Below are 8,760 nucleotides of genomic sequence, written 5' to 3'. Positions count from 1 at the left end.
ATGATCACTAAACGAAGTATCATTATAGTATACATTTTGTACAAAAGAACTTATGGTTTTAGCTACTAGAAAGTAGTCTATACGACTTTGCGATAAAGTATCTAAACTCACTCGTTTCCGTGAAAAAACAGCACAATTTTTATTTCTAACTCTCCAAATATCGTGAATATCACATGAAAACATAAGACTTTTCAATGCCGACACACTAGGATTCACCGTATGTGACGTAGCACCTGTACGATCTAGAGTGGAAAGAGTAGTATTAAAATCACCCCCTGTAATCAGATTCTCCAAAAATGGTCCTAACCAAATTTTTAAACGTTCAAAAAAAGTTTTTTTTTCACTATCAACATTCGGAGCATATATATTAACAATATTCCAATCCTTATCTTCAATTGTTATCTTCAATCGTAAAACTCTTCCGTCATACCCATCAAAATCAATCAAACCATCTTTAAAATCATTAGACACTAAAATAGCGACACCTTTCCTGTTATCATTACTATTGTTAAAAAACAATCGTAACCTTTCCACAGGTGACTTATTTGATTGACAAAAGTGTCATCCCAGAAAGTTTCTTGCAATAAAACAACTTTATAATTATGATACTGAAAGTATTCAAATAAATTTTTAACTTTAACAACATCCCTTAAACCATTAACATTGATGGATGATATCGTAAACATAAAAAAGCACAGCAAAAAGACAAAGTTCATTATAAAATTATTTAACTTTTTGGCTTTCTTCTTTTCTTTTTCTTTTACTCCACCATCTCCAACCTTTAATTTTAAAAAAAAATCTTTTCCCTTGAGCAGAACTAGGTCTCTCAGTTACTTTCTTATCATCATCCCCCTCCTCCTCTACACCATAATTATCCCAAAACTTGGAACACACTGGCTGCGCGAGGACGTCGCCAAAGCAAACATCATTACCGTCAGTTATAGTGTTCTGACTCAGAGCGGATTCCGATTCGCGATCGACATCCTTACAAAGACCGTCACTACCAACACCGTCAGCATCACCGCCATCATCATCATCATCATCATCGACGTCATCGTCAGCGTCATCAATCCCCACCACTGGTGCTCATAGATTCAGAGCTATCACAACGCCCATCGGGAATCGGAATGGAAACAGCGGTTTCAATCACAGAGCACGAGTCATCATCATTGGCAATATCACCCGCCTCGTCTGAATCTCCACTGTACTGGTTATCGCCAGTGTCAAAACAATCACAGTCGTAGCGCCCACACCTGTCACAAAGAGTGTCGACACACCTGGGTGCGCGGCAAACAATCACACTCGAAGCGAATCTCTCCACATCGCACACACGGCTGTGTTTTGCAAGCCCTCCGGAAATGACCTTGACCTCCACACGTGTAACACACAAACTGTGGACATTTAACGTTATTAACGCTTAATAATTTAACTAATTTAAAAACACTTGGTCTTCTGTAATAATATTTCTTTAATATACTTTTGACGTAAATCAACATAAAATGGACATTGTAATAGAAAGTGATATTCATCTTCAAGTTTCATTTAAATCACATCAAAATGTACACAATCTATTCTCTCGTGGAATATATTGTTTTCTACCTTTTCAATATTCAGATAGTGTGCCGAAATTCTTATTTTGGTTTAAACATTTTTATATACAGTGTCAATAGGCTTTCTTAAATAAATTGAGAACAAAAAATTATCATTTAAATGTTTATACAGAGTACCTCGTGTTGTATTACTTATATTGTTGATAACCTTTTTGTCTATATACCTCATTAATTCTAATTTCAATAAATATTAAATGTATTTAACAGTCAACGTATCTATCATTCCAGAGGTATGCTAATCCAATTTTTGCTAGTTTCATTTTTAATGTTGATTGACCATAATTTAGTTTCAATTCTAGTAATCTAAACATTCTTTTAAAATACAGTTAGAAGTAACCTTTTTAGTTTTATCCAATACTTCAAAATTTTTTAATTTTTCTGGTTATATACAAAGGCAATACCTTCCTAGTTCTAAATAGACAAAATCATTACAAGTTGTTTTATTTACTCCAAGAACGTTTTTGCCAAAAGTTAGTGTGCACCTTTTTCTACATCAGGAGCTTTATGATGTCCCCAAATTTCACTTGCATATCCAAGTATACTATTAATATATGTATAAAAAATAGAACACTGAGTCGAAATATTAAATGCATGATTTTTCAACTTACTACGCCATGGAAAAAATAAGCTTTTCTTCCTTGCTTTTGCAACATGAATTTGCGTTTTCTTAAATTTACCATTGTAATTTAAATAACATACCAAGATAATTGAATTCGTCGACTACATCAAATGTTAACATCATTGTAAGTCCAATATTCATTTTCCCTCTGTCTACCCCCGTTTCTGAAAATCATTATTTTTGTCTTATCAACATTAAAAGTCTACTTACAAAATCGTTATTATATTTATATATAACGTATCAAAATCATTTCTTGCAGAGATTTGGCGATTCAGCGAGTAGAACTGTATCATCTGCATACATAATCAAAAACAAGTTAATCAAACCAATTTCTCTACTGATGGACAGTTCTCTCTATTAAAACACATTTCACAATCCCATTGACATATAAACTGTACAAAATCGGTGACAATATTTCGCCTTGGAATAGACCGAACGTGTTTCTGTAAATTCAGACAAAAATCCATTATATTTGATACAAGATTTCACATTTGATTGAATAACCTCGTTACCATCAGTAGAGCAAATTTGTAAGCTATCCCTTCCCTGCATCAATATTTCATATCGACATAGAACATTTTGTATTATATATGATCAAGTATAGATATGAATGATTTATTAAGAAACAAAACGGGAAAACACGAAAACGTTAAACGACACATATACAAACTAACCATTTTAATTTAATAGCAGATATGAGCTAAGATTGATGATTTGGATAGGGACATTTCTCGAGAGGGGAATGAAGAAAAAAAGCAGATTCTCTGATGGAGTAAAAAGTTGTCTTCTCAATCAAGTCCAGATTCAGCAATACATTGTTGTATAACCAAATGAACAGCGGTTTGGTTTTTAATTCACTCAAGCCCTATCGTCAACAATTGTTGATAAAACAGCAGCAAAATGCACAGCAAGGGAAATAGTAAGCAAGTCTGACCTATTCTGCCAAATGACAACATAGGATGTACCGGTGAGATAATTATATCGACCAATAAGCTTTGCTGCAGTCTTCTTTACCAACCTGCATATCTCGGACATCGATGTAGTTGATTTCTGCTTACGCAGTTGCACTCTGCCCCAAAACTCATTAAAATACATTATAACGCTGGCTGCATTGGCGCAATATAAAGTAATAAAAATAACAGATGAAACCAAGAAGATAAGCAATAACATTCATTGACATGTTATTGCCATGGTAGGAAAAACCTTAATCAATGATTAAATTTATTGTCAATTTTAATATTAGATACTAAGTAGAGTCAAAACAGCTCCCTGATGGACCCCGTAATGTCAAATCAACATTTAATTTACACAACAAATTCTTAATAAAAATCTATTTCAAGCAAGCTGCTGTCTAGAAGACGGTTTGTTGAAGAATATCATTCTTGATTTGGCAGTGTCATACTTTGACTTTTATTCATGGCGTGTTGGGAATGAATGCAGCATGTACCGTGTCGATATCGTTCCGTCTGGTCCTATCCGCTCTGTTCTTATCCTCGAATAGAATAGAACCAAGGATCATTTATGTATTACAAACATATACATTGTGCTACTCATTTTGAAAATCTTCAATTTGATGTTACACTAATGTAGTATTGGCCTATTTTCGGCAGCACTCTTCATACGAAAATCTGTGATAACCCATATAGCCCTTTGCTATAAAACTTATTGTTTGTTGCTTTTTCTTATTCTGGCAAATAACAAGGATAGTCATAAATACAGATTCCTGCCCTTGGATGTGGACGAGATTCTCTTATCGCAACAATAATCACAAACTTATACAGGTTTATAAATTGAAGAGAGCAAGAGATGAGAGAAACATAACGTATGATATTTTGGTGAATGTGAAGGCTGAATTAAACGCAGGATATCCTATCAACTTGGTATTAAGTGCCTTTTATATTTGAAAAAATAATACATTAAAACTTGTACTATGTTCTGAAGTAATAATAAAAGAGCGTTTCCGGCGGATGAGTATCGATACTCTGCGACATTTACTATCGTCGATGAAGCAGACGTGATAACCGCTATACCACGAAAACCGATATGCTACGCATTCTTCAAATATTGTCTTACGCTTTATCATGTTGATATTTGTTGACAAAAAAAATATGCTTATTTCATGTATCTTTGAAAACCGATTTAGTTCATCTATCACTATTGCTGAAATGATTCTAGAATGTGTGATGTTACTTGACGATATAAAATTCATATATGGGAAGGGATCGGCTTATTTAGTTTGGAAAATATAATTATCGGTCGGTTTCAAGTAAAGCGTGTTTGTAAAGCAAAATTGATATTCTCACATTTTAATTATGCTATTTTTTACATATATATTTCATCAAATTATTTCAAAGTGACATTTGGTTAATGCTATATTAAAAAAACATGTGTGAAAACAAATATCTAATGAGTGCAAAACAAATATATTCAAATAAAAGAGCTTACCTATTTTTAAAATACGTGAGTTTTAAATTGCATACTAAAAGTATATAATGGACGTGTTTTTCGCGGCGAGCGTTCAGAAAACGTCCAGTCCATATGCGTGTTAAGCTGAACAAGTGATAACCACATAACATCCACGGAAACCGCATTGTTTAATAGCAATGCAAAGCATTCATACTAATTAAGTATTCTGGTTATCACATTTCTTCATTCACCAAGGAGATTTTTAAACTGAGAAAGAAAACATAATTTGCATTTAAAATCTAATGTTTTTGGGAAAGAAACTTTGATATTTTGCATTCGGTTCTTTTGACAATGAACTAGAAAAAATAATTATGTAGCTTAAATTGCAATAAAAATATTTGCAGGTTCCGACGAGTTTCGAACTCGTGACCTTCTGCGTGTTAAGCAGACGTGATAACCACTACACCACGGAACCTCGTTACCATTAGTAGAGCAAATAGACGCCTTGTAAGTTACTCCATTTTATGCTATCCCTTCTGCATCAATATTTCATATCGACATAGAACATTTTGTATTATATATGATCAAGTATAGATATGAATGATTTATTAAGAAACAAAACGGGAAAACACGAAAACGTTAAACGACACATATACAAACTAACCATTTTAATTTAATAGCAGATATGAGCTAAGATTGATTTGGATAGGGACATTTCTCGAGAGGGGAATGAAGAAAAAAAAGCAGATTCTCTGATGGAGTAAAAAGTTGTCTTCTCAATCAAGTCCAGATTCAGCAATACATTGTTGTATAACCAAATGAACAGCGGTTTGGTTTTTAATTCACTCAAGCCCTATCGTCAACAATTGTTGATAAAACAGCAGCAAAATGCACAGCAAGGGAAATAGTAAGCAAGTCTGACCTATTCTGCCAAATGACAACATAGGATGTACCGGTGAGATAATTATATCGACCAATAAGCTTTGCTGCAGTCTTCTTTACCAACCTGCATATCTCGGACATCGATGTAGTTGATTTCTGCTTACGCAGTTGCACTCTGCCCCAAAACTCATTAAAATACATTATAACGCTGGCTATTGGCGCAATATAAAGTAATAAAAATAACAGATGAAACCAAGAAGATAAGCAATAACATTCATTGACATGTTATTGCCATGGTAGGAAAAACCTTAATCAATGATTAAATTTATTGTCAATTTTAATATTAGATAATAAGTAGAGTCAAAACAGCTCCCTGATGGACCCCGTAATGTCAAATCAACATTTAATTTACACAACAAATTCTTTATAAAAATCTATTTCAAGCAAGCTGCTGTCTAGAAGACGGTTTGTTGAAGAATATCATTCTTGATTTGGCAGTGTCATACTTTGACTTTTATTCATGGCGTGTTGGGAATGAATGCAGCATGTACCGTGTCGATATCGTTCCGTCTGGTCCTATCCGCTCTGTTCTTATCCTCGAATAGAATAGAACCAAGGATCATTTATGTATTACAAACATATACATTGTGCTACTCATTTTGAAAATCTTCAATTTGATGTTACTAATGTAGTTTTGCCTGTTTTGCACACTCTTATAAAATTGTGATATCATATAGCCTTGCTTTAAAATATTGTTGTTGTTTTTTTTAATTCCTGGCAATACAAGGATAGTATAAATACGAATTCCTGCTGATGTGGACGAGTTTCCTTATCGACATTAACACCTTATACGGTTATCAATTAAGAGAGAGAGAGAGAGAGAAACAACGTTGATTTTGTAATTTGAAGCTAATAAACGCGGATATCCTATCAACTTGGTATTAAGGCCTTAATATGAAAATAAAATAAAATGTCTTGTTCTTATGTAAAAATAAAAGAGGTTTCGGCGAGGTTCGAACTCGCGACCTTCTGCGTGTGAAGCAGACGTGATAACCGCTACACCACGAAACCGATATGCTACGCATTCTTCAAATATTGTCTTACGCTTTATCATGTTGATATTTGTTGACAAAAATATGCTTATTTCATGTATCTTTGAAAACCGATTTAGTTCATCTATCACTATTGCTGAAATGATAGAATGTGTGATGTTACTTAACGATATAAAATTCATATATGGGAAGGGATGGCTTCTTTAGTTTGGAAAATATAATTATCGGTCGGTTCAAGTAACGTGTTTGTAAAGCAAAATTGATATTCTCACATTTAATTATGCTATTATTACATATATATTTCATCAATTATTTCAAAGTGCATTTGGTTAATGCTATATAAAAAAAAACATGGTGAAACAAAATTAATAGTGCAAAAAAAAATTTATTCAACTTAAAGTTACATTTTAAAAAGTGAAGTTTAAATGCATACAAAAAATATAAGGAGGTTTCGGCGAGGTTCGAACTCGCGACCTTCTGCGTGTAAAGCAGACGTGATAACCACTACACCACGAAACCGATTTCTTAATGCACTGCCCAGATATCAATAGTATTTGTTTCACAATCTTTTCCCTAGGAGTTTTTTAACTGGAAAAGAAAAATATTTGAATTTAATTCTGTTTTGAAAGAAAGTTTCAATTTGCATTGGTTCTTTTCACAAAGAATAGAGAAAATAATTTAGTTAAATGCAATAAAAATAATTGCAGGTTCCGACGAGTTTCGAACTCGTGACCTTCTGCGTGTTAAGCAGACGTGATTTTTTTTTTATCTTTAAAAATAATCTTTTAATGTTCCCAGCAAATAGGACCCCCGGGGTTGGGGCCCCGAAGGCTCCTCACATTTCATTTAATATAAACATTTGAAATCAATATATCACAGACTTTATAACGCATACATTCAATTTCTTTTCATTTGAAAAAATAATACAAAGACAATGAGTACAACAGTGTTGACTAGATATCTAAAACAAAGGAACTCAAATCATTAGAGTTTAAAGAAATATCAACACCTTTTAACAATGTATTATCTACAGCAATATACTTTTTGAATAACTGATATTTCTTTGCCGTTTGATAATAATGTCTAACATAATCAAAGTATTTTCTAATTGTATACTTAAAGAAAGTTTTCAAATTCAATTTTGACATATCACTAACTACTAAATTGCGTCTTTTAAATATGCAGAAACGAACTACTCCAAAAAAGAAGTTAATGAAATACGGATTAGTAAATTTGATCTTTCTTGTGAAACCCAGAAATACAAGACTTCCTAGAGAAATATCCGATAAGTAATTCTGATCAGCCTTTGAAAAAAGTTTCTTTGTTAATGTTTGGATATAAGCTAAAAACTCGGAAAGTTCTGAACAATCCAGAAACAAATGCTGTAAAGTTTCTGAATCAGTTTTACAAACTAGACATTGATCATTATTAACAGTGCCAATTTTCTTCAACTTTTCCATGGTAAATATAGTATTATGAACAATACGATAGTGAACATCAACAATATCACATGGTAAAAATGGCAAATACATTATTGCAAAGACTTGTGGTAGACTCATGCTATTAAAAACATTTGACCAATATTCAGTTGATTTTGGTCTTCTGAAAAATCGGCGAATAAAACACCCATATATATCTTTGGTAGTTTTTGGATAGAGCTGTACAGTAGTCCCATTACCATCCATATATTTAACGAAAGGTCTACAGTCAGTTCTTATATTGGTATGTTCATTGCTCAAAATAACATCTTTATATTTAGCAGGAATCGAGTCCATGATAATTTTATAATAATTTAAAATCATATCACTAGAAATATCAGGATTACTATCCCTAATAACATCAAGTATTGCATTTGAGTGAAGCAGACGTGATAACCACTACACCACGGAACCTCGTTACCATCAGTAGAGCAAATAGACGCCTTGTAAGTTACTCCATTTTATGCTATCCCTTCTGCATCAATATTTCATATCGACATAGAACATTTTGTATTATATATGATCAAGTATAGATATGAATGATTTATTAAGAAACAAAACGGGAAAACACGAAAACGTTAAACGACACATATACAAACTAACCATTTTAATTTAATAGCAGATATGAGCTAAGATTGATTTGGATAGGGACATTTCTCGAGAGGGGAATGAAGAAAAAAAGCAGATTCTCTGATGGAGTAAAAAGTTGTCTT

The 8,760-nt window shown here is 32.8% G+C and overlaps 3 non-coding genes across 3 annotated transcripts; all 3 read right to left on the bottom strand.

Annotated features, from left to right (window-relative positions):
- Positions 1–5,037: 5,037 nt before the first annotated feature.
- Trnav-aac (transfer RNA valine (anticodon AAC)) lies at positions 5,038–5,110 on the bottom strand. The gene has a single exon. It is a non-coding gene; the product is annotated as a tRNA-Val (tRNA).
- Positions 5,111–6,515: 1,405 nt separating this feature from the next.
- On the bottom strand, positions 6,516–6,588 carry Trnav-cac (transfer RNA valine (anticodon CAC)). Its single transcript has one exon. It is a non-coding gene; the product is annotated as a tRNA-Val (tRNA).
- Positions 6,589–7,015: 427 nt separating this feature from the next.
- Positions 7,016–7,088, bottom strand: Trnav-uac (transfer RNA valine (anticodon UAC)). Its single transcript has one exon. It is a non-coding gene; the product is annotated as a tRNA-Val (tRNA).
- Between the last annotated feature and the right edge of the window lie 1,672 nt (positions 7,089–8,760).

The sequence above is a fragment of the Argopecten irradians genome, chromosome 1 (assembly GCF_041381155.1).
Source record: "Argopecten irradians isolate NY chromosome 1, Ai_NY, whole genome shotgun sequence".
Classification (NCBI taxonomy): Eukaryota; Metazoa; Mollusca; class Bivalvia; order Pectinida; family Pectinidae; genus Argopecten; species Argopecten irradians.
This window is presented reverse-complemented; position numbering and strand designations above follow the sequence as displayed.